The 26,217-nt window shown below is 39.0% G+C and overlaps 1 protein-coding gene across 8 annotated transcripts in view; it reads right to left on the bottom strand.

Annotated features, from left to right (window-relative positions):
* The window catches only part of CNTN4 (contactin 4), a 935,293-nt gene extending 922,693 nt beyond the window's left edge, over window positions 1-12,600 (bottom strand). For 4 of the 8 annotated variants that reach the window (XM_032325501.1, XM_032325492.1, XM_032325566.1 and 1 more), the window contains exon 1: window positions 12,347-12,599. The gene's annotated coding sequence lies outside the window, so the exon portion shown is untranslated. Of the gene's footprint in view, window positions 1-11,264; window positions 11,386-12,346 lie in introns of those variants that run through there. The other 4 variants (XM_032325506.1, XM_032325533.1, XM_032325555.1 and 1 more) reach the window with 3 other exon arrangements.
* Window positions 12,601-26,217: the final 13,617 nt, after the last annotated feature.

The following is a 26,217-nucleotide window of genomic DNA, read 5'->3' as shown; positions in this document are numbered from 1 at the left end:
ACAACTGTAGTATACAGTGCATTTTGGGAATAACCAAATGACAGAAAATACTACGGCATTAACGATTAGAAGCCTGCAGTCAGGCTAATTTCCATAACAAAGCCAAAACTTAGATTCTATGGGATAGAAGTAATGGATGGAAACATGTCAAGGAATTAAGATTCTGATGTGAATTAGTTTAGTAGATAGGAGGGAGAAAATGTAAATCACAAAATGTAAATAATGTCAAATAATTATAAACAAAACAATATAAAAGTATTATTTGAATTCCATAAGCCACACTAAACATATATACAAGGAGGAAGTAGAGAAACATTCAAAACAGAGTTACTGACAATGTTTCATTCTTTAAAGGTTATAGAATTAGGAAGTAAAATAAGAGTAACTTGTTTCTCTTCAAATAAGTAAAACTCCTTCATTGTAGGCATATTAGTAATACCCCAGTCATTATGTTACATTTGCTAAATTTTGAAATACAAAGCACGCATAAAAAAGCTGCTCTTCTCCAGAAGAAAACAAAACAAAACAAAACAAAAAACAGAAATTCATTTCTGAGTAACGTCACTATTATAAACAGAAAAAAAATGTGTAAATCTTTTGAAAAATTTCAATCACATTTGATGGAGAACAACTTGAAACATTTTTATATTTCTACTCTATCACATGTCAGCATTTCCTTTTGCAACATAGCAAGATAGACTATAGCTGAAGTAAAAAGAATACAGATGAGAAAGAGCCTATTGGATAATTCATTCTTTTTAATAAACAAGACTCTTAACCATAGCCAAAACCATTTCTCCAAAATGAAATTTCAAATAGTGCTAATCACATTTCATTTCTGATATACTGGCTCCCTGTAGTAGTCAAAGATAAAATAACACACTATGGAAATATTGCCTTCCTCTGCTTCTATACAGTCAAGAGAGATCATAATATCTATCCATGGATAAAGACACAGGAACAAACATAAATCACTTTATTGAGTGTTTTGGAAGAATGAAATTTCAAGTTCATAAATAATAACTTTCACATGTCTCATCAACATAGGCATCATATTGAATAAATGTATAAAAAGAATAGAATCCTAATAATAAACTTTGCAATTTGAGGAATAGTCTAATTAGGTCCCTGGCACTAGGCTATGTGAATATATGATTAATTCATTTTAGTCTTCACAACCCTACAATAATATCCCCATTATAAAGGTGGGAAAATAAAGCTGGAAGAGGTTATGTAACTCACACTAATATTTCAGTCATCAGATCATACCGAATCACCAAGTATGCCTATAGCCTCCCTTTTACATCATATAAAATAGTGTATTCCACCTGCAGAGACTGAAGTTTAACCTAAAACACAGAATTCATCATTTTGGGATGTGCATTATATTATGTTCCTTTTCTTAAGAGTTAACCTTCATAGGGCACCTGCCTGGCTCAGTTGGTGGAGCGTTTGCAACTCTTCATCTCAGGATTGTGAGTCCTAGCCTCACATTGGGCATAGGAATCCCTTAAAAACAAAATCTTAAAAAAAAAAAAAAAAGGCAAAAAAGAGTTCATCTTAAAATACTCATTTAAGGAGCTACATTGTAAGAAAACCACTAAAATTTGTAAAAGTTTATTAATTCAGAAGAAAAGAAAACTGCTGTTCTAAATAACAGTAACATTTTAAGAACAGTGCTTATTTCAGTTATAGCTCGGACTCTACACTACAATATGCTGGCAAATTGCTATCAATAAAGTGAATAGAGTTATTGGAACTGTGAATTCATGATACCTTCATGTTACATAGTGCATATACAGAGGTTACCACTACCACAATAATATCTAGAATTTTTGCAGTGTCTTGAATTCTGACCATCAGGTTCAAAAAAGAAAATGGAGGGGAAACACTAGGAATTTTAAGCAAGAAACTACTAACTGGTAAATGAAACCTAGATATGTGCTAAAGGAAATAAAAGAGAATTACTTCATTCAGTAAAGACAATGTGCTCATAGTACAGATTTTTTAAGATTTTATTTATTTATTTTGACAGACAGAGATCTCAAGTAGGCAGAAAGGCAGGCAGAGAGAGAAGGGGCAGTAGGCTCCCCGCTGAGCAGAGAGCCTGATGTGGAGCCAATCCCAGGACCCTGGGACCATGACCTGAGCCAAAGGCAGAGGCTTAACCCACTGAGTCACCGAGGCACCCCAGTACAGACTTTTGAACTAAGTTTCTTGTACTGCAGGTAAAATGGTCAACATTCCACACCTATATCACAGGAATCTTCACAAAGATGATTCTACTGCAAAGCATATCACCAACACATATGACAATGTTATCAAGGCAGGTAATTTTCTATTTCTACTGTACCGCAGTAACACTTTACCTCTCAGATCCTCAGTCAGGATGTAGGAAAAGCTGAAACTGAGAACAGAGAAAATGTGAAACAGCCATACTATTCTGTCACCAAAAGCGTCTGTTGGGGTGGAGAGGGGCTGGAGGGGCGGGGGGAGCTGCAGGTAAGGAGAAAAAAAGAAAAGGCCCTTCAGAGCTTCTTTCAGAATCTACTCAAACTATTAAATATACTTGGAATGGCTTGTATATTTCATTATTCTAGTTCACAAAGAGTAAGAAACAGCAAATAGAAATGGCTAGTTCACTAAACCAAGGAATCAATTATGACCATCAAAAGGCATCAGAAAGCAGACAGAGGTACCCACATCTCAGCTGCACTTGTTGGGATCCTGCTACACAGTGTGTGTGTGTGTGTGTGTGTGTGTGTGTGTATATATATATATATATATAACATGAAGTATATATATATATATACATATATATATGTAACACATGAAGTGGTTCAACAAATATATAAAGCATCCATGTGTACTATGTTCTGTATAAATTGCAAAGATCACAGTATAAGGCTAATTTGCTTATTACTTAGAATGTGCCATGAACACTGCACTAGTCTTAAAAAATTATCAATTAATGTTCACAGCATCTAAGATAGGCATATTCAACTTCTCACAGATTTTTAAAACTGCCTTAGGAAGGGTTAAGAACATGTTCAAGATCACACAGTTGCTAAGTGACAGAACAAATCTAGTCTGTCTGCATCAAAGGCCCATGTTCTAGGCTAAACTACTTTTCTATGTTCATCATGGTGATCCTGTGTCATCAAGAAGTAAATCATATTCAGCCACCTGTTTAAAAGGTAAAGGAATATTTTTAGAGAGATTCCCATTTAAAAAGAAAAAAAAAACTACCATTAAAGACAAACTTCTATTTATAACTACTTCGTTCCAAGAATTCTATATATAACCATGTTTGTATTCTAATTTTTACTAAGAATTCAAAATGTGACCTGGGCCCTGGGTGTCTCAGTCAGTTAAGTGGCCAGCTCTTGATTCCAGTTCAGGTCATGATCTTAGGGACATGAGATAGAGCCCCACTTTGGCCTCTACACTCAACAGGGAGTCTCCTTAAGATTCTCTCTCCCATTCTCTCTACCCCATCTCTCCACTCTCTCTCTCTCAAATAAATAAATAAATATTGAACAAAGAATTAAAAAAAGAAATGTGACCTAGGTAAACATTTTCTTTTTAAGGATGTCATTCACCTAATTAAATGCAATAAAAGTAGTCCTTGGATTTGTAATTAATTTGCTAATCTGTGAGAAGTCTAGAATCAATAGCTAGCTAACAGCTAATCAAATGAGTCACTAAAGGCAAAAATATTCATATTTATATTTCATAATTGAAGAGCAATCATAATACAGATAATACAAATTTGTACAACTGAAAATGATGGCAGTGTGCCTAGAATCAAGCCTCATAAAACACATTTGAGGATTTGAGTCATGTCATTGTTTTTTTCACTTTTCTTCTCCTACAAACTGGACCTATTTCAGCATAAGCACACTTATATCACCTGTCCTCACTGGAAATTTCCATAACAAATCTAAAAGGCACAGGAAACACGAATTATCAAGGTTCCTATTAGGACAATTGTGAAAGACACAAATATTTACACACAGACGTTCAACTCAAAGGTGGAGAGTGTATTTTACCATGGTATAAACAAAAGAGACTTCTATATGCATTTTTTTAAAAAATCTCCAGGTCATTATGGAATCAGCAGTGCTTCTACTCTCCTAACCCTCATTTTCTCATGAACCATACTCCCTTCCCAGAAGTGTGCCATTTTATTTAATTAATAGTGATAAATGCATATTTTAAGTGTTATGGCCTGAAATTGACCCTTTCCAAATATGGAAAATATTTTCTCTTTCCAAACTATGAAAACAGCTGACTCTGGCTTCAGATAAGCCAGAAAAAGAATAAATAAATAAAACCTTATCTAAAAAGGAACTAATCTTACAGCTAAATCCTGCTTTTTTAAGTTTTAAACACAAAAATTTTTAAAAAAATCTTTCTGAAGTATTTCCTAATTACTCTCAGGGACTTGTCTGTTCCTCAAACTCCTGGTAATATCATTAATGTTCCATGAACATGTATTTTCTGAGCTTAATTGTATCTTTGGTATCTACCATGTTTTACCAAGAGATATCCAACATGAATATTACTAATCAATTAAAATCTGTTTATTGGAAGCTTACTAAGATTTAGGCACTAAACTAAGTACTTTATAAATAGTATTCCACATAATCTTCATAAAACTCCTGTGCCTTTAAGGACTATCCAAGTTTTAAGATTTGTCCATCAATAAACTAAGTCATTTAGCTTACTATGTCTTTTAATTATCTGAACAACCCTACAAAATGTGTATCTTCCCATTACACAGCTAATAAAACTGAAACCTAGAAAAGGTAGGTAACTTGCTATGACATAATTATACAGATAGTGCAAAATGGATTTAGGACTGGTAAGAAATCCATGACTCCAAATTTCAAGCCCCTATCCACTCTCTCATGGAACTCTCATGGTTCTGAGTAACATTACAATGTACTAGGTAGGGCAATGAATGGCCCAATTTGCCCAATACTTTACTGGTTTTAACACTGAATGTTCAACACCCTAGGAATCCCTCAGTCTTGGGAAAACTAGGAGGGCTGATCACCTTCATAATAAGTGTTATATCAGTGGCATGGAAAAAAAATAAATAAATAAGAGTCCATACAGAAAAGGCAATCATTATTCCTTAGTAAGATTGAAAGAGGGTTAATAGAGTGGCAATTGAGTTGAACATTATGCAAACTGTAATAAACATGGTGGAGAAAGATGACAAAGGTAGAACAGACACAAAGGCAATGAAAACAAAGACATGCAAAAAAATCACTTGTCAGGTTCCAGGGTGGGCACCTAGACTACAAACCTGGAAAGGGGATAACAACAGGGGAAGTGTAAATGGAAAGGAAAACACCATCTAGGACGGACCGAAAGTATTCTTATAAAAGGAAATTAAGCATGAGGATATGGTTTTAACTTCCACTTCCCTCCATAGCTCTACAGAGATGGGCTTTGAAGAAATGACAGCTTTCACTTTATGATTTAGTGATGACTATATGTGCCTTGGTAGGGGGATGCCAAGTGATTCCTAACTGGGAAACGAACTTATTATAAGCAGCAAAAGATCTCACTTCTTTGCAGTCATTCTCACTGTGCCACATGCCCTTTCTGGAAACAATTACTGCGGATAGGGAGAGCCAATACTCTTTCTTAAGTAGCAGAGCATGTTTCAATCCTAACTCTAAGAAATAGAGTTTCACCCAGACCATACACACTAAAAATGGGATGGAACCAGACGACGGAATACTCTTGAGCACTAAAAAGAAATGAGAGAGAGGGAGATATGAATAGGCAGAATATAGGGAAGTGTTAGGGCGGTGAAAATACTCTGTATGATACTATAGTGATGGATATATGTCATCATACATGTATTTGTCCAAACCCATAGAAGTGTAACACCAACAACGAATCTTAAGGTAAACTACGAACTTAGGATGATTATGATGTCAGTGTAGGTTCATCCTGGGTAGAATATGTATCACTCTGATAAGTGATGTTGATAATGTCAGGGAGCAGATGTATATAGGGTATCTCTGTACTACCCTATAAATTTTGTTATAAATCTGCTCTTAAAAAATAAGACCAAAAACTAATAATGTATTATATGTATTAAATTTAAATTTTTAAAAAATAAGGTCATGGGGCACCTGGGTGGTTCAGTACGTTAAGCCTCTGCCTTCAGCTCAGATCATGATCTCAGGGTCCTGGGATCAAGCCCTGCATTGGGTTCTCTGCTCAGCAGGGAGCCTGCTTCCCCCCTCTCTCTGCCTGCCTCTCCGCCTGCTTATGATCTCTCTCTCTCTGTCAAATAAACAAAATATTTTTTAAAATATATAAATATAAATAAACAAACAAACAAATAAATAAATAAGGTCTTAAGGGGTGCCCTGGTGGCTCACTTAATTAAGCATCCAACTCCTGGTTTAGGCTCAGATCATGATATCAAGGGATCTTGAGATCAAACCCCACTTCAGGATCTGTACTCAGCACAGAGTCTGCTGGAGACTCTTTCTCTCTCTCTCTCTCCCTCCTGCTCTGCTCCTCCTACACCCCAAAGAAATTAATAAATAAAGTCCTAAAACAAACACTAGAATGGGATAGTAATAAAGGCCAACATTAAAAGGAAGAAAGGGAATAGGCATTTACCAGGCAAATAACCTATACATATACACAAATACACATGCCCAGAGACACAGACACACGCCTTTCTCTACACGTAGAGAGAGGAAAATAGAACTGGCTGGCAATCTCACATTCCCGTAATAGAAATCTGTAAGTGACCATTTATTGAAAAATCTGCTTTATTCACCACACCTGTTTTCTGGGCACTCAGTGTGACTCCTTTTCTTAGCTTCCCTTACAGAGAGGAATGGCCATGTTCTGTCTAATGGAATGTGGACAGAAGACATGATAACCACTCTCAATGCAGGCCTATAAACACCACTTGTGAAACTTGTCAGGACATTTCCCTCCTTACACCCCATATACCTTGTCTGAAGAAGGAGGACCCCAGGGTCTTAGCAGAGGATGAAGCCAGAAGATAAGGAAACTGATTTCTCAAATGACCCCATGGGAAGCCATTCAATCAGAACTATGTTGTGAGTATTGAACTACCCCACATGAGCAAGAGTAGGAAGCATTTTAAGTCACTGAAAATTTAGAGTTTACCTGTTACAGCAGCTAGAGTTAGCTTTTCACGAGGTCCCGTGGGACCCTGTTCAGTCGGAGTCTGAAAATACGATAGTAAGTTTAAACCTCTCTGTCCTATTACCCCCATTAAATTATAAAAAAGGGACTCACACACATATAAATGGTGTGGGTGTGAGGAAATTTGGAAGCAAGGTAAATTTAGGGGAAAAAAAGGATATCTCTTAAAAAGTTTAGGGAAAGTTAGGAAATGAACAGGGTCTTTTGAGAAAGAGGTGACTGACACGCATGCAAGTATATCTGCCCACCTACATGGTGAGAACATATGTGTCATTAATTAATTGGGAAGATGTCACAAATACATACTGAACAAGAAGAAAAAAATGACTTAAAATACTGGAAAATGAATTGTGTTAGCAGAAAGTACACTCTCACTATTAACCACCTCACATCTCTACTATAACTGTTTGGAACCAAAACTGTGAGAGGTATTTTTACAAAGGACAAATACACAGGAAAGGTGAGATGAGGCAGATTCTCTAATGTAAGTGGGACAAGATAACAGAACAAGACCAAAAGGGATCATTTTTCTTTTCCACGATGCTGGGATTATCGGTAGAAGTCCCTTTAGTCATGCAGTAAATGCTCAAAAAGTTTTGCAAAGCTGAAAGAACAAGAGAAGAGTTTTCTTTCTTGGGAGCTGGGAATGTTGATGAAAAACAATGCTTTTGATCAAAGGGAAGATCAGAGGAGAATATTTTAGCTATGAATTTGCCAGAAAGAATATTTGCTTAGGCTAAGAAGTGAGTAGGAATTTATCTTTACATACTGCAGCATAAAAATGGCAGCCAAGAATTCCCACAATGAAAGCCTAAGAGAAAGGCTATAATTCAGGGCATAGACTCTGATAATTTGTTTATCAGAAGTGAAAAAGCATCATGGTAGAGAGTCTTACTTTAAACATCTGATTCAAGTAAGTATTCAAGATAAATCTGTATCATATCTAATTATACTCCATTACATTTTGGATTAGATACAATCTTTTTTCTTCTTTGGGATTTTTTAATTCTCCTCCAACTTTTTTATATAGACAAAAAGAAAAAGTGGTCCAATGGCAACATAACAAAGGTATTGAGGCAAGAATAAATAAGTAGTATAATGAAGCTGTTAAGAAAATCAACTCTAGAGCCTGAGAACTGGTTCAAATCCCAGCTCTGCCACTTACTGGCTATGTTGAGCAAACGACTTAATTTCTCTAAGCCAAGTTTTCCTTATTTATACAACATAGACAATACCTACCAAGGAGGGCAAAGCGCTTAGAAAAGTATTTCCTTATAATTGTCCTGGTTTTTTTCTGCCAGGAAAACCAGGTGTTGGGGGAAGGAAAGGTAAGTAATATTTATTGAAAATTGAAGAAATATCACACAGAGTAACAGAGTGTCAGAAATGCTAGCTGTTCCCCCAAGAGTTCTTCTTCTTCCTTGAAACACAGCTATACTACATTCCCCAGCCTCCCTTACAGTAAGATTCGTTTACATACAGGTGAGTTCTGGCCAATGGAATGAAAGCAAAAGTTCTATGTATGGTTTGCAAGTCTGAACGATTAATGAATGTTCTCCAAGTCTTTTTCCTTCCAGTGCTTTGATGCATAAAGATGAGCATGTTGACCCTGCTGAAGAAGACAGAGTTCTTGGAGGAATGCTGCCAGGATCATCCAGTTGGACACTTAACATGAATGAGAATATTTCATGTTTGAAGAAGTACACTTATGGATTCATTTGTTATAGCTGTTAACCTGTCTAAGCTAACAGAGGTAAGCTCTATAACCATACTCTCACGTTTAATTCCTACAATGATGCCTTGAAACTTAATGTTATCCCAATTTTATAACTAAGGAAAATGAGACTCAAAAAAGTTATGGAACTATCTTGTCCAACATCATGAATGTAAGAAGTGGTAGGGTCACATCCAGCTTTATCTGCTGCAAGGTTTTTGATCTTTCCACCCTCCGCGCAATACTGCAACATGGACAATGTTTCTTTTCCTCATCTTCCTGGTTTCCTCACTTTTTAACCACAGAAACCTCAGTCTTTAAGTTAAAACCTCATTTTTTTTTTCTTCTGTATATCTAATTTGGGAGATCCAGGATGATCCCTAATATCACATTCATCTCTTCTGCGTCATTTTGTCCACATACGTGCTCATGACCAGGAAACAGTGCTCTTAACCCATCTGTTACAGGAGACACAGATTTCGAGCAGTTTTTCAACCGGCTACCGTACCAAAGACAGTGAATGGCAAAGCCAGAGGTAAGAAAAGAAAGGTAAAAACTCCACAAACCATCAGTGATTTCCAAAGTGGAGTATACACCCGAGGGCAATGCAGAGCAAATCACTGGAATCCATAAAAATATTAGAACTTCTGTTTCATATTTTTTGCTTTATTTATCCTTTAGCTTTTGCCGTATCTATTTCCTAAGTAGTAATATCAACATATTAGTATATATGTACAACATTAATAAATTTTAGTGAGTATGGACAAATTTTCTTCTGATAGCATGTAAGAGGAAAAAAATAAATAAGGACTAATAAGTATATGTAATAAATCTGGTTTCCTTCACCAGACTTGATACTGTGTTATGGAAAAATGAAAACAACAAAACTTACCACATCTGTGTATACAGACATCTCTCTGCTTACCATATGAAATAGACTAATTCAATTAAAATCATATAAAAACATGTTTTCACAAAAGATTAAATTTTTAAAATAAAAACCAAGACTGAAACTAATGTATATTCTATCTATGTCTTTGAATATAACACAGAAGAACCCAACAAGTTAAACTGGGCAGATAATTTGGAACTATAAAGGGGAGTTTTTTGCTGAGAAGCTTAATTATTCAGGTTACCTTTATGTTTTTTAAGAAATAAATTGAAGTAACAGATGTCCTGTGTACCTTTCAGAAGAAAACTCCTAGTCAAAAGATTTAGTACTTAGAGCGAAAATAATTAGAAGACCTACTTCTGAGTAAGAAGAAGAAAGAGAACTAGGTAAAATAAATGGATGATTTTTTAAAAAGTTAAGATTATTTGATAAGCTTTCTATTTAAAGTCCCACCAATATGTAATGACTATTTAAAGAGATGTTGAGCTGACTCAAGGAGACAAACTCCCCCAAGTTAAAGAAAACTGTTTTCATAAAGGCTACCAAAAAGATAATCTGCTTCTGCTGAAATTTCCATATGGCTCTGACCTGCACCCTTAAACAATAGGTCTTTTCTCTTATTGGTCTTAGTCCCTAATTTTAAAAGGTCGGTTTCTCTATGTGCGACTCCAACCTGACAGAGTCCATAATGAGGTTTATCATCATGATCCCTTATCAATCCAGAGCAGCTGAAGTTGGTTTAAACAAACAAAAATCAAGAGCATTTTATAACGTGGCAAAAATGATACTCCCATGGTACTTGTTTTTGATTCTTAGCAATCTAACACTTCTACCACCTATTGTGGAGATTAACATAGTCTTGAATGAAATCAAGATGAAGATGGCAAGAAAAAAGTTATGGGTGAAATGTGAATTTTCTCATAAATGCCACAAAAATCACCTCCAGGTGTCTGTCTCCATGGCACAATGTTCTTTTTCACCCACTTGGGTAGAGACAGAGAGAACAAACTTGCTAATCGGCCCCGAATATAAATGCTCCTCCGAGGACCTGCCTGCTGGAAATCCACTCCAGTCCTTACTAAAGGGCATAAACCTCAAAATACAAAAAGCTCATTCCAAATTATTACTATAAATGTCCAAACAAATCAATTATGTGGAATTATTCTTTGAAATATCTAGCTCCCGTCACAAGAAGCTGCAGATGCTTCCCAAGCCATTAAAATACAGTTATTCAGACAAACATGTCCCGCCCCTATGTTGATTTCAGTAGGAAAACTAGAAAAAGTTCCCGGAGCTTTCCTTCCAGAAGCTCCTCCTTGCAAACAAACCTCCAACACACCCCAAGATTCACGATCCCACCTCTACGAAGACCACCCACCCGAAGTGATCAGTCACATTGATTCGCCCTACGCTATCCCCGAAAACCTTTTCGCTACAAACCTGGAGACCCCAGCCAGCAACCAACCTCCTTAGCTTCGCGTTGCGCGAAGCAGCCTCCTTGCTGGAAATCCGCTGTGCTGCAAAATATTCTAATGCATCAGATTGCCTGACTGGCTCAGAAAGATTGAACAGCCCACGTCCTCTTACCCTCACATCCACACCGTTCATAAATAATAGAATATACAAACGAATCACAGAGGGAGAAAAGGCAGGCAGGTTTTGAGCCCTCCTTCCCAGAAGGAGAGTGCGGGTTGGTGTCTGCGGGGTGCCTGGCGCAGATCTCGTTGATACCAGGGTCCGAGGAGGCTACAAGGCAGTTGTCTTTGCCATGCAAAAGAAACTGCAAAACCCCCGAAGTTACTGGTGACTATTACGCCACCCCTACAAGTTCCCTGGGCAGAGCCTGGGTATACCGGGTACGTGCACAAGAGCGGGGACCTGGATTCGCCGCTGTACCCCCGGCGTTTAGCACGGAGCCTGGCACACAGTGGGCACCACCAAAATCAGGGTCTGTTCCAACAGGGCTCCTTCCACCACCGCTACCGGCTCCTGCTCCCTTAGGTCCTAAATCCCTTCAAACACCAGCTTAAGTCCGCCTTTCTCTAACGTGGGCTGCACAGCTGGGCAATCGGAGCCCCCGGGTATCAACATCAGAAGGAAACTTGCCAGCACGCACGGAGAGGGGGCAATAGCCTGAACCAGTTGGAGAAGCTGATTTTAACGATTCCTGAAGCATTACGCGCTCCAGGCTACTTGTTCTGTAGCTGCCTTGCAGCGCAACAAACTTATTTTCTGACTAAAAAGAAGGGTCGCCGTGGGATGAAGGTGGCGTCGTCGGTGCCCTGCCTCCTCGCGGGTTCAGGGCGCTGAGTTCCAGCTGCGCCGACCCCGCAGGGCTGCCGGGCGCAAGGCAGTACAGCCCACAGACCCCGTCCAGCCCTGCAGGAGTGGGTGCCCCAGGGAGCCCCTTTTCATTCCGCAGCCTCCGAGGACCACGGCTTTCCTCAAAACCCGAAAACCGGAGCGCCTGGGGCAGCACGCGCCCGGCTGGAGCTGACCCTGCCTGCTCGCGCCTCACTTACCTCCGCACCTGAGCGCAGCGCCCGCTACAGCCTCCCAGGAAACGGCGTCCGCAGAGCCCGAGGGTCCCGCTGTAGTGGCGAAAGCTTCCTACTTGCGACCAATCCCGGTGTTGAACCCGGTGCTCCGTCTGGTGCCGCGCTCTCCTCCCTCCCAGCGCTCCTGGCAGCTCAAAAAACCCGGCGCGGCAGAGTTCAAGCAGCCGGCTCCTCAGCCTCAAGGAGGCGGAGACGCGTGGAGCCGAGGAGAGACACGGGGAGGGCGGGAGCCAGCGCGCAGCCGGGCTGAGCATGCTCAGTGCGCGGCGGGAGGAGGCGCGCGCCCGGGTGCTGCACCTGCCCGGCCCTGTCCGGCCCAGCCCTGGAGAGAAGGTCCCCAGTCCCTGGGCGCAAAACTCGGGTAGGGTGCCTCACCTGAATCCGAAGCACCCGACGACAACCCGTTCTGGCTCAGAGGCTTACAGGATGTGCTTCTTAGCGATCAGGAATATACAGCAGTGATGCTGCCATCCTTTGCAACCCGAGTGTAGGGGCACAAGGAGGCTCGACCTGTGCGGATGCCCAAACCTCTGGCCTCCGTAGACAGGAAACTCGAGGAATCTTTAAGGCTCCCTACCCAGGGAAACAAACGCTTCTGCTTTGGGGCTGAGAATTGCCGAGTACAGGGGGATGTGGGGGGCGGGGGCAACAGTGAACTTGAGAAGCCGGAAGAGGGGGCTTTTGGAAGGTTTTACCTACTTGTCCTTAGGCGAAGGACACTGGCCAGACAGCGTTTCCGACCTGAACTCTCATACAGTGTGCTTTCAAGCTGGAATGTGTGTGTGGGAAAGGAAACGGTTGCGATGAAATACGTACAAGGATCAATTTGTGGTGTGTGTGGGGGGGAGGCGCACATTGAAATCTTTGTTATTCAAAAGCATGTGCTTGGAAAATGACGTTACCATGATCTTTCTACAGTGTGAATCTACTGTTTTCTTGCAGAAATGGCTGTCTTCATCCCCAACTCCAAACCTCAGGTAACCGTAGAGATTGGCAACAATGTCCCCTCACGAACCCTGTGCAAAGTGAGTCTGACAGGCAGAGGAAAGCCAGCCAGGTCGAATTCATTGGCATGCATTTCCAGCAACCACAAGAGAAGCCCAGGCTCCTCTCAAGGGAAAAAGCCCCAAGGGCTTTGCTGAACCCCAGTCTTTCTGTGCGTTGTTCAGTAGTTCAGAGCTACATAAACAGCTTCTGACCATTTCTACAATCACGTAAACCCACACTGACATCTCCATTATGTGGAAAAGATGTTAACTGGAAAACTATTTTTGAACTACTGTAGTAAGCAACCAACTCCTACGGATACATGCAGCTGCCTTGTTCACACAGTTTTGTGTTTTTTTTTTTCTTTCTTTTTTTTTTTTTTTTCCCATTCCTATTCAGGCAGTGGGCAAATTCAGAAGTGTGGTATGTATTGTTGTGGTCAGAATTTTCACCACTTGAAATTCCATGTCTTTCCTTGTTGCTGAGATTAATGCTAAAGAAAGGAGTTTTTGCTATTGTTCCCCAGATTTCTTGATGGCTTAAACTTGGAGAGAGATTTTAAGTCCCCCTCCCCCTGCCCACTTGGTGTATTTCTGTAATACAGGCACTTTCACAAAAAGGAAATGTTGGGTAATGCAAGGATTTTCCATGGTAAATAGTTAAGATGAATTGTTCTTACTCATTCTGAAGGCTTTTGTGGTCCTGCCAGAACAATGACTTATAATGTAATGTCTTTGAGATTATTTTTCTGCCACTAGTCTCTTAAAATTATACATATGATTTTCAGTAAAAATACATAATGAAAAAACAAAAGGTCTAGCCAGAAATTCTCCAGAAAATATTCCTATGTATACATGCATACTCTTAACATGTTCAGGGAAAAAGTGATGCTTTAAACTCGAAATAAAATTTCAAAGAGAAAAGAATAAAGTAGACTGTCACATTCTACCAAAGAAACTATAAGCTGAAGCAACTTTCAAAGTTTTATTAACGTTTAGGACAAAGCCCCTTAACAGTGTTTTCAAATTTCAAATTTATTTTATTATTTTTTAAAGATTTTATTTATTTATTTGAGAGAGAGACAGTGAGAGAAAACATGAGCGAGGAGGTCAGAGGGAGAAGCAGACTCCCCATGGAGCTGGGAGCCCGATGTGGGACTCGATCCCGGGACTCCAGGATCATGACCTGAGCTGAAGGCAGTCGTCCAACCAACTGAGCCACCCAGGCGTCCTTCAAATTTCAAATTTAAATAGTTTTATTTTCATTCTTTCCTTTTACCCTTCTTCTGTTTCTATTATAAGCTAGACATTGTATTCTAGTAGGTGCTAGGAAACTAAAAATGACCAAAACTTAGTATCTGCTCCACAGTTTACCATGTAGTTGGAAAGACAGGCACTACGTATCAGGAGAGACAGATTTGGGTCATGTTGAGGGGATGTCAGTTAAATATTGTGATGAGAGGCATTTTTTTTTTCCATCAATAGGGCCACACAGATCAAATGCTAAGCTTGATCAGCATCTCCCCAACATTTTCCAAAAAGAGCCGCATGCCCAGCATTTCCCTGAGAAGAACAGTGGCTAGTTTAAAATACAACAAATAATTCAGTCCCCTTTTCCAATCCCACAAGGAAGACATGAAGCTCAACTGCCACCTCTGCCAAGAAAGAAAGCCTCTCACAGAATCTCTCTGGAGTGTTCTTAGGAGAACCAGCCCCTGCCAGGAGACAAGAATGGTTTATTTTGACAACATCCTCACATGTGTGTCCCTGCATATCCGGGACCCTGGCTGTGTGTCAGTGTCTTGCTCAGGGAAGCTGTCATTGGGATTCTGGGGGGAGGGGGGGATGTTCCAAACAAATCAATTAATGCTGCCAGCAACAAGTTCAATACCACAGCACTAGGTCCCCCTGCTTTATATCAGTGCAAGAATGAATTATTGGTGCTCATGTAATTTGCAAGTAATCATTATAATGAAATGGAAAATTTCTCTGGTCCAGGTAGCCTAGGTCGCATCTAAGCAGAGAGCTGCAAAACCTCTCCCCGTTATGTGCCCTAAAATAATTACTTATACACATGTGTGAGGTTTTACTTCCAGGTCTTTTAATACAGGGCTATCTATGTGGACACAAGGTCACCCCTAACTCTCATTAAACCAATCTGAACAAAAGTGTGATGATTCTTAAGGGAAATCAACGCTGAAAATGCTTTTGACTTTTCGGAGACATGGGCAGAATACATCATTAGGTTAGACTCAACGTGTAACAGTTCTGAAAACTCCAGATAGGACGTCTATCTACTCTTGTTCTTCCTTTCCCCCACATCTGGGGCAATGGGAGGGTGGTAGGGGTGAGGGGGAGGAGGAATAGCTTTAATATAGGAGGAGGAAAAAGGAAGAGAACTACAGGAAAAGAAATTTGTCTCTTCCGACCAATCTAATCTGATTCCATTTTCTCCCTAAATCTGGCCTCCTGGGGAATTAAAAAAAAAAAAAAAAACTCAAAAACACCACCCTGGGATGCCTGGGTGGCTCAGTTCTTAAGTGTCTGCCCTGCTCTCTCCAGTAGGGCATGGGCATCTGGCTCCTTGCTCAGCAGGGAGCCTGCTTCTCCCTCTGCCGGCTTCTCCCTGCTTATTTGTTCTCTCCCTCTCTTTCTTTCTGACAAATAAATAAGTAAAATCTGTGAAACAAAACATAACAAAACAAAACACCACCCTCTTTGTTCTAAAAACTTGGAAAAAGTCATCCAATAGCAAGGGTGCCTCAATGAGAAAAAATGTACCTTAGTTTTGTAATTTTTGTGTATTTTAATGTATTGGGTACCTGGATAAATCTTCAGGTATAAAGCACTACTTCTATCCTATATGCAGTTTTAAAACTACCTTCAACTTCATTCTAATCAAGTGGATAAAGCATTAGTTTTCAAAAATTCTGTTTTTTTTTTTTCTTCAAAGAATTGTGTCTTAAAGAGCTTTGTGCTCGCTGTTGAAACAGAGTATAATAAAACAGAACTCAGATAAGGAATTTAAGACCAGCGTTCCAAAGCTTCCTTCCATGCAATTGTTTTAGGTGACTGATTGATGCTTGAGCTTCAAACTAAGGGCATCAGAATAATAATGGCCGCATAGTGTGATAATGATAATTAGCACACAAAAGCACAGTTAATTGCCATGAAGGTTATGACATAGACTGACAGACAGAGTCAAAGTAAACTAGAAGCCTGACACCCCAGCCAAGACTCCTCCATAAACATGGCTGTGAGACTCCCCCTGAATTTAAGCATAATGAAGTGGAATTAGGAATCAATCAGCTGTGCTCCCCTGCACTCTTTTTCTAGATTTTATTAGATTCTTTACATAAAATGCAAAAATAAAAGTTCAATAAGTGCTTACTTTGCAAAAGTATTTAGTTGATTTTTTTGTTGTTTGCAGTAGTTACGTTCTGTAAACTCTCTGTGAACACTAATTAGTGACGACTAAAACCATTGCTCTTAGGAGAAATATGTTCCTGTGAGCCTCTGGTGACAAGATCTTCATAAACCAGTCAAAACCAAACCTCATTTTATGTGTGTTTCTGCTTAAAGACACTGTATTTAATATACGTCATTGATTCATTAACACTAACGTGACGGCCAGGAGCAAACTCATGCCTGAACCAAAAAAAAAAAAAAACCACTTTTTTTTAAGATTTTATTTGGTTTTTTTTTGGACAGAGAGAGACACAGCAAGAGAGGGAACACAAGCAAGAGGAGAGGGGGAGGGAGAAGAGGCTTCCTACAGAGCAGAAAGCCCAGTGCCATGCTGATACCAAGACCCCAGGATCATGACCCCAGCCCAAGGCAGCTGCTTAATGACTGAGCCACCCAGGTGTCCCATGCCCAAACAAAACGTATCAAGAGTATGTATTTTCACTCTAAGGCATAGCACATGGAATTCTTGCCCTTGGGAACATAAGACCTTACATTTCAGGCCACTTTAAATAGCATGATGACCAATAAAAAGCACACAAATTTGGAAAATGGGGCAGCAAACGGATTGCAAAAGAGAGGCTGTTTACAATAGGAAACAGGAAGGCAGAGCATCACCTTCAGGTAAAAACCACCACCTGTATCCCATCCCTGTAGACTTAATAGACTTCAATGGGGAAAGCAGGCAACTCAAATGTTTCACTGCTCTATGTCCACAAATGACTGCATAAGTGCCACAGGTATTGACTTTGGGGTTACAAATAAATCTTACCAAGTAGGCAAATTTGCAAATGATTTTTATATATGCAAATATGGAATCTGTGAATAATAAAGATGACTATACCAAATATCCCCTTTAAATGGCTAGCCACATTAGTCTGTATGGTACGTGATTCAATTTATATATCCCTTTCTACATTCAACTGTTTTCGGAACATGGTATTCTGAGGGAAAAGGTGTATTTTGTACTATCAAAGACTGTCTTCTGCCAGCTTCCTCAAGTAAGTGATACATCACAATCACATATGATTTATCTGTTTATTATAGACCACAGTCATTTTGTTTTGACTTCCAAAGTGGATTTTGGTGTTTTTGTTGTTCTTCAACATTATAATTCAGACAGCTGTTCACAAAGTAAAATAATTTCAAAAACTAAGATAAAGTTAAGGATAAACAAAGATGAAGCATAGTAAACTGAAAAGTGTGTCTTTTTAGGAACTGAGAAAACTGGAATTCTGGACTTGGCCCCAGAACAATGTAATCCTAGATGAACAGAAGACTGGCAAATATCTATACCGAAGGCTAGGTGCAGAGGAAACAAATCTATGGGCTGAAATTAATTAGTCAGATTCTACTTATCAGTTTTTTTTTTGTTGTTGTTGTTGTTGTTCTATTAAAAATATTTAGGAAGAAAATGGTTTTTATACAAATCCTTTATAAATATTGTTAAAAATTCCAAACAATAACAACAGGTATTGTTAACAATTCAGGTTTAAAGTCTCAGCCCATGTTGGAAATTTTATAAGCTACCCACCACCGATCCATGCTATCTGGTATTCATGTCCTTCTTTAATTCCTTTCAACTGCTGGCTAGACTTATTGATTCACTATTTTTGATTCACTAAAATGATGGATGTCACTTGCAACGTTAGGTTACACAAAGACTGTGACTACCATCTTGAGTGCTCTCTCTCTCTCACTCTCTTTCTCTCTCTCTCTCTCTCTCAGATTTTCAGCATCCACATTGTGAAGAGAATCAATCAGCCTAAAATGGTAAGACCCACAGGGCAAATAACCAAGATCTACCAGAATTCATGGGAATGACTTTAAAGGTGGAATTGCTAAGTCTTACCAACAGTGTGTGAGTGAGCTTGGAAGCAGATTCTCCAATACCACTGAAGTGTTAAAATAATTGAATCACTGGCCAACACATTGACTTTGACTTCATGAGAGACCCTCAGCCAGAAACACTCCCACTAAGAGGTAACCTGAATTATAGACCCCCCCCAAAAAAAATTTGAACAATTCGTGTTTATTAGTTTAAGACCATCGGGTTTGCTGTAATCTGTTACATAGATAGCTAATTTACCCACCCCCAAGATATTCTGATTTAATAAGTTTGGGCTACAGCCTGGATATATGAGTTTTACAAACAAACCAAGTGATTCTAATGCATGTGCTTCCTCGACAACTCTTTTATAAACCCTGGTATTTAGAGATGAAAGAGTTACAAAGAAATTAGAGAGTTCATTCCATCATACACCTTTCATTTTGTTCTAAATAACTGGTACTACATCCACATAAGCATGATTATATATTTTCTAAAATATATATTCTAAAATATTTCATATTGTGCATATTTTCATATTGTACATATTGCTTCTTTACAATGTGTCCTGCACTTTTTTCCTATCACTAGTTTTTGATGCCCCAATTTGTTTAAATCTGCTTAGTATTTCATTTTAGAATATGCCACAAATTAATCAATTTTTAATTGTTGGACAGTAAATCATGTATGATCTGCCATGATAAATAAGTCTTTGAAAATCATATTGAAGTTAAATTTTACGTACATCCTTAGTTACTTCTTTAGAGCAAATTCCTGGAATTTGAACTACCAGTTGAGAAAGTATTGTGATTTTGTTCATTCTTAATTATTAGATTCTTTTGGTAATATATCCATAATTTACAAAAATTAAATGTAGGTAAGCGCTCTAGATCTTATTCTCAACACCCTCAAAACAATTTAGCAAATTATAATGAAAGAAGATTCAAGTCTAAATCCTGTACATATAAAAACATGGCAAGTGGACATAAAAAAATCATTCAAACTGAGCACAGCCAAGTGCCAACTCTCTGTCCTACAAGCTCTCCAATAGCACTTTGAATGGAAGATTCACTAGAGGCAAATGCTACAGTATTATTGCAAGGGCAGGATATAGTTAGCATTTTAATTTGAGTCAAGTAACAAAATGCTCTGAGAAGTATTCACAGTTGGGGCACCTGTGTGGTTCAGTGGGTTAAAGCCTCTGCCTTTGGCTCAGGTCATGATCTCAGGGTCCTGGGATCAAGCCTTGCATGGGGCTCTCTGCTCAGCGGCGAACCTGCTTCCTCCTCTCTCTCTGCCTGTCTCTCTGCCTACTTGTGATTTCTGTCTGTCAAATAAATAAATAAAATCTTAAAAAAAAAAAAGTACTCACAGATATCATTGCAAGCATAAGCACAGGACACCATTCCCAGGAATATAAGCTATTGGGCACACCAGATTCTCATACCATGTTCTGCAGAACAACATTCATTGCAATATTTCTAGTCAAACCCGTATCTTGAGCACCACTTATTTCACCAGAGAATAATCACAGTTACCTTCAATTATGCCAATTAACAAAGCTTTTATCATTGATCTTAAATAAAGTTAATTGAATCTCACGTGGTTTCTGATAAGAGGCTTTTAGATGCCAACTACCTGCATCTGGAATGTATATCCTTGATTAGGGAACTAAAAATGTTAACCAAACCTGGCAAGAAGGTAGGGTAAAATGAACGAACACACACACACACACACACACACACACCCATAAGCCATATATCACGTTATCACATTATGCTAACATTTTCAAGTAACTTGAATGCAACATGGTAAAGTAATACACATTTTTAAGATTATGTTTATTTAGTTTATGAAAGTTTGTATCAATTTACTTTTTCACTAGTGGTATATACTTCCCAGTTCCTTGCATACTCGCTGAGTAATATAACTTTATCATCTTTTCAAATTTGTGGACATAAAAGTGTTTCTCACTTTTCTTTACTGCCACTGAGGTCAAACTTTTTACATGTGTTCATTCGTTATCTATATCTTCTGAAATGCCAGTTTGTGTTCTTTGTTCATTTACTTGAGTGTTAACCTTTATCCTAGAAATTTGTTAAAGTTTTTGGTATATTTAAGATAAGATTTTTTCTGTTGCAGATATTTCCTTGTGTGTGTGTTTTTTTTAACTTTAATTTTTACATATATTTTACATTTTGTAAAAAGATTTTATTTATTTATTTGACAGACAGAGATCACAAGTAGGCAGAGGAGGCAGACAGAGAAGTGGGGGGAGCAGGATCCCCGCTGGGCAGAGAACCTAATCTGGTCCTCCATCCCAGGACCCTGGGATCATGACCTGAGCCAAAGGCAGAGGCTTTAACCCACTGAGCCACCCAGGTGCCCCTATATTTTACATTCTTGTATGCTCAAATGTATTGCTTTTTCTTTATGTTTCTTTTTTCCAGATATGTTAAGATACAATTGACACATAACATTGAGTAAATTTCAAGTATACAACCTGATGTTTGGTAGATGGACATACTGTGAAATGTTTACCACAGGAAGGTCAACACAATCTTCACATCACAGAATTGCCCTTTGTTGTTGTTGTTGTTGTTCTTATGGTGAGAGCATTTACGATCTACTTTCTTCATTCCTTTTTATATTTTTTCTTTTGTTTTATTTCACTCCTCTTACTGAATAGTTTTGAATCATGTCTCTAAGTTCCCTGATTCTTCCTTTGACTCGATCAATCTGCTGTTGAAGCTTTCTATCGAGTTCTTCCCATCAGCCACTTTATGCCTCAATTCTGAAATTTGTTTGCTTCTGTTTTATGTTTCTATCTCTTTGTTGAATCTTTTACTGTGTTCTTGTGTTGTTTTCTCGATTTATGTAAACTGTATCTGTGTTCTCTTGTAGCTTTCTGAGCATCTTTAGAGGAATTATTTTAAATTTTTTTTAGGTAATTTGTTTATGTTCATTACTTTGGTCTCAGTTACTGAAATATTACTGTATTCCTTTTGTGATACCATGTTTTCCTGATTCTAAATGATCCCTGTGGCTTGTATAGGTGTCTGCAGATTAGAAAAAGCAGTCACCTCTTCCAGACTTTATGGACTGACTTTGGTTAGGAAAAGACCTTTACGGGAGCCTGGGTAGCTCAGTGGGTTGAAGCCTCTGCCGTTGGCTCAGATCATGATCCCAGGGTCCTGGGATTGAGCACCAACCGCATCAGGCTCTCTGCTCAGCAGGGAGCCTGCTTCCTCCTCTCTCTTTGCCTACCTCTCTGCCTACTTGTGATCTCTGTCAAATAAATAAATAAAATCTTAAAAAAGAAGAAGAAGAAAAATAAAGACCTTTACCTATGGTTGGGTCCATGCTGGAGCATGCTGTGACCCTTGTTCTAGTGGTGTAGTGTGCTAAAAGTAGGGGTGTGTGACTGCTGCAGGTATGGGCAACATAATGTCCCATTGGCTCAAGTCTTGAAGTCCATGACATTGACAGCTGTGTGATTCTTAGCAAGAGCTGCAGGGGTCCCACAAGGGTACAAGGGCTGTAGGTCCTCACTGACACCTCTCTTTCAAGCCCCTAAGGCCCAGGGTAGGCAGCTGTAGTTGCCAGACCTAGCGATGTGCTTGACTGCGCTGGCCACCTTCAGGTACCTGTGTAGTAGAAGGGGCCTCCTGTAGACATACACTTAGTGGCAAGGGTTGAGGCTTGCTGTCAGGACTGGGGCCAGGTGCAGGAACACTAGCAGCTGCAAGAGTTCTAGCTCCCAGCATGCACTCCTGTAGCTGTAGACTCTTACCACCGGCATGTGCAGAACAATGGAGGCTAGTGACAGGAGTCTGGTCAGCAGCGTAGAGGTTCATAGCTACAGGGGCAAGCTAGGGGTGCATACACAGGTTAAGATTCAGCTGTGGGCTGGTCTAGGTCAGTGCATTCTGGGTGTAGCCATAGAGGTTCCCTAGGGTGTTGGGGAGGGAGCAGAGAGATACTTACGTAGATAGAGTCTATGGATGCAAAAATCTGTGGGACAAAAATCTCAGTGGCAAAATCAGCAGGGGTTGCACAGTGATTCTGATGGCCATTGGTTTCTCCAGTGGAAAAAGTTTCTGGGGTCCTCTCAGAAGACACTCCTTTTGTGTGACTAATATTGGTAACCCCTATCTTTCTTGTTCCTAGCTATCTTTACATGAGTCAACTTGGCAGGCGGAACCACAGTGGATCCATCATGCAGTGCCCTCAAAGGCTAGGGAAACAGTTGGCTAACTCCATTCTCCCAGTCATATGTAGGGGAATGTTTCTGAGCTGGGGAACTCCCTCTTCACACTCAGCAGTACTGGCCTAAGGAATAAGTAAAATTAAACTCATCTTCCGAACCTTTTTGTACAATTATTCTTGGGATTTTTGTTCCACTGCATTTCTGAAGCTTCTTAAGTGAACTCCTGAGCTCTCCCAGAGCTATTTTTGTTTGTGAATAGCTGTCTAATGGTTAATCTTTGTGGGGTCACAGAAACTGGTTCCCCCTACCCCACCGTCTTGGTAACATCATCCCTTACAGTTCTCTCTTCAATGTCATATTTTTAAACTACCTAGGGGCGCCTGGATAGCTCAGTTGGTTAAACATCTGCCTTTGTCTTAGGTCATGATCCTGGTGGTCTCCAGGATCAAGCCAGCCTCCTCCAGGCTGTCTGCTACAGGCTCCCGGAATCTGCTTCTCCCTCCCTCTCTGCTCCTTTCCCTACTCGTTCTCTTTCTCTCTTTCTCTCAATAAATAAAATCTTTAAAAAAAAGAAAACCAACTAGAAAAACAGGCATATGGGAGGTGAAATTACTTTTAAGTAATTTTAAATAATTAAAACACACACACAATTAAAGTCTCTAGAAGCAGTTTTAAGGGATGACATCAAATAAAGAAACATTTATTCAAGAAAATTTAGTAAAACTCAGAACAGCAAGTCTAGATTTCAATCATGATACCTACCCTCCACCTCCCTAATCCCACCCCTGCTGGGGCTCAGATTAACAGAAAATCCACTCAGGATGGGGTTAAGAATGTGGACACCCTCACCCCCAGCTCCTGATAGAGATATATGGTATCTTATCTAGAGGGGTAGGCCTTTAGCATTTATCTTATTCCCAAATATTTATTGCAGTAGCTAACTGGCAGTTGAGTATGGCTAAGAGGTCAGGGTTACTTTATTTTACTCTGCCCTCACTCATAGAGCAGAGGCTCTATCTCTGGCATGACAGGTAGAAAATACTAGGGACCCCATCACTCTTACCCTAATACATTTGTAGAGTGGAGTTTCCATGTCAAGACAATTAAGCCTAGAATACCAGAAGCTAATGCCCCCACCCAGAATGCTCTGAAATCTAGGGGATCACTCAGACAGAATCATACCACTGTCCCCACAATTATTTCCAAAGCCATGGCTCAGAGATTTTGCCCAGTGAAGAAGTAAGCCATAAGAACAGACTGCTTCTGTACTCTCTGGGGAAACAAACAAACATAAAAAAGGCAAAGACAATATTGAGTTTATTAAAACTCTTTCAGAGTGTGAGGAATTTCAATTCTAAGGGTGTTTTCAAAAACAGTGAAGTTTTGGTAGAAAGCAAATAAGAGGAGGTTGGTTGCTTTATGAAGGGTATTAGGTACATCAGAAGTCAATAAGTTTACCGAAGAAAGACCACAAGGAGCTTGGGTAGGAACAAAATACAAACACTGACCTCAAAATGTACCCCCGTAAAGGAACCCAGATTTAATTGGATCAGTCTCAATCTACAGAGCAATTATGTTCTGCTGCGTTGTTAAAAACAATAGAAAAGTGAGCTGGCAATTAGTAGAGCTTAAAGTTGGATGTGATCAGGGGGAAAGAGACCACAAAAAGCAGTCTAAAACCATAAAACCACTGTCAACCCAGGATAACTGTGTGCATGCCAGACCGGTGCCATCTGAGGAGAAAAAGAGAGACTTCAGTCTGTGGAAGAATTGGGAATTCATCAATGAGTGACTAACAAACAAGAACAATAATCACAAACACCTGAGGCAAAAGGGAACCTTCCAGAGATGTTACAATACATTATTTTAAATATCCAGTTTTCAGGGCACCTGGCTGGGTTAGTTGGTTAACAATAACCAACAAGAGTTAGTTAACCAACAAGAGTTGTAACAATATACAACTCTTGATCTAGGGGTTGTGAGTGCAAGCCCCATGTTGCATATAAAAATCACTTTAAAAAATGAAAAATGAAAAATAAAATATTTAAAATATTTAGTTTTCAAATAAAATATGACACACAAAGAATCACTAATAAGTGACCTATAAAACAAAAAGAAAAAAAAAAGAAATAGAAAGTGTCTCTGAGAGTGAACAGATGTCAGATTTGACAGAAAGAGACTTCAGAGTAGACATTATGAACATGCTCCAAGGACTAAGGCATGAGGACAATGTTGCATCAAATAGAGAATGTCAATAAAGAGACAGAAATTATAAAAAAAGAACCAAGGAATTTCTGGAGTTGAAAAGTACAGTAACTAAATATCTATATAAGAATGTTCAGAACAGTATTATTTATAATAGCCAAAAAAGGTGAAACAGCCTAAATGCCCATCAAATAATGAATAAGTAAACAAAATGTGGTAGAGCCATACAATTAAATATTATTTGGCCATATAAAGTAGTGAAATAATGATATATGTTACAATATAAATGAACCTTGAAAACATGCTATATTAAAGAAGCTTGTCACAAAAGTATATGATTCCATTCACATGAAATGTCCAGAACAGGGAAACCTACAAACACAGAAAGTAAACTGGTGGTTGCTTAGGGCTGGGTGTTGGGGGAGAGGAGGATAGGGTTGAAAAAGAGGTAATGATTAAAGATTAAAGGGTTTATTTGAGGGAGGATGAAAGTGTTCTAAAACTGATTTTGGTGATGTTTAGTGTTCTATAAGTACACTAAAAAATAAGTGTATGTATGTGAACTATATCTCAATAAGGCTGTTATCAAAAACCCCTGTATTCTCATCTCGAGGGAACATAAAATCCTACTTATATTTTTTTCCTACCATACTTATGCCTTTATTTTAAAAATATTTATCTTTGGGGTATCTGGGTGACTCAGTTGGTAAGCATCCGACTCTTGATCTCGGCTCAGGTCTTGATCTCAGGATCATGAGTTCAATCTCTGTGTTGGGCTCCAAAAAAGAATTGTCTTTAATTCATCTAGCATTCATTTCAGTTTATGGGTGATTTTTAATTTTTAAGCTATTGTTTTTACTAATGAAACGATCACCCAGTTCTTTCCATATCACTTTAGATGCTAGTTCAGCCATAGCGTTATCAATTCTATTTTTGCCAAAGAAATTAGATAGTGTTTTGAATTATGTGAAATAAAATGCTAATTAAGAGAGCACAATTAAGATGCTAAAGAAATTAACTTTGAGATACAGCACTTGGTTGGAAACATTTAACTTAAAGATACTACTTTGGGGAAAAATAAATATGAAATAAAAGGGTACTAACCCTTCAGAAAAAAAAAAATCTCTCCATGAGAGCAAAC

This window comes from Mustela erminea, chromosome 1, assembly GCF_009829155.1.
Source record: "Mustela erminea isolate mMusErm1 chromosome 1, mMusErm1.Pri, whole genome shotgun sequence".
Taxonomy (NCBI): domain Eukaryota; kingdom Metazoa; phylum Chordata; class Mammalia; order Carnivora; family Mustelidae; genus Mustela; species Mustela erminea.
The sequence above is the reverse complement of the archived record's forward strand: the minus strand, read 5'-3'. Positions and strand labels throughout refer to the sequence as shown.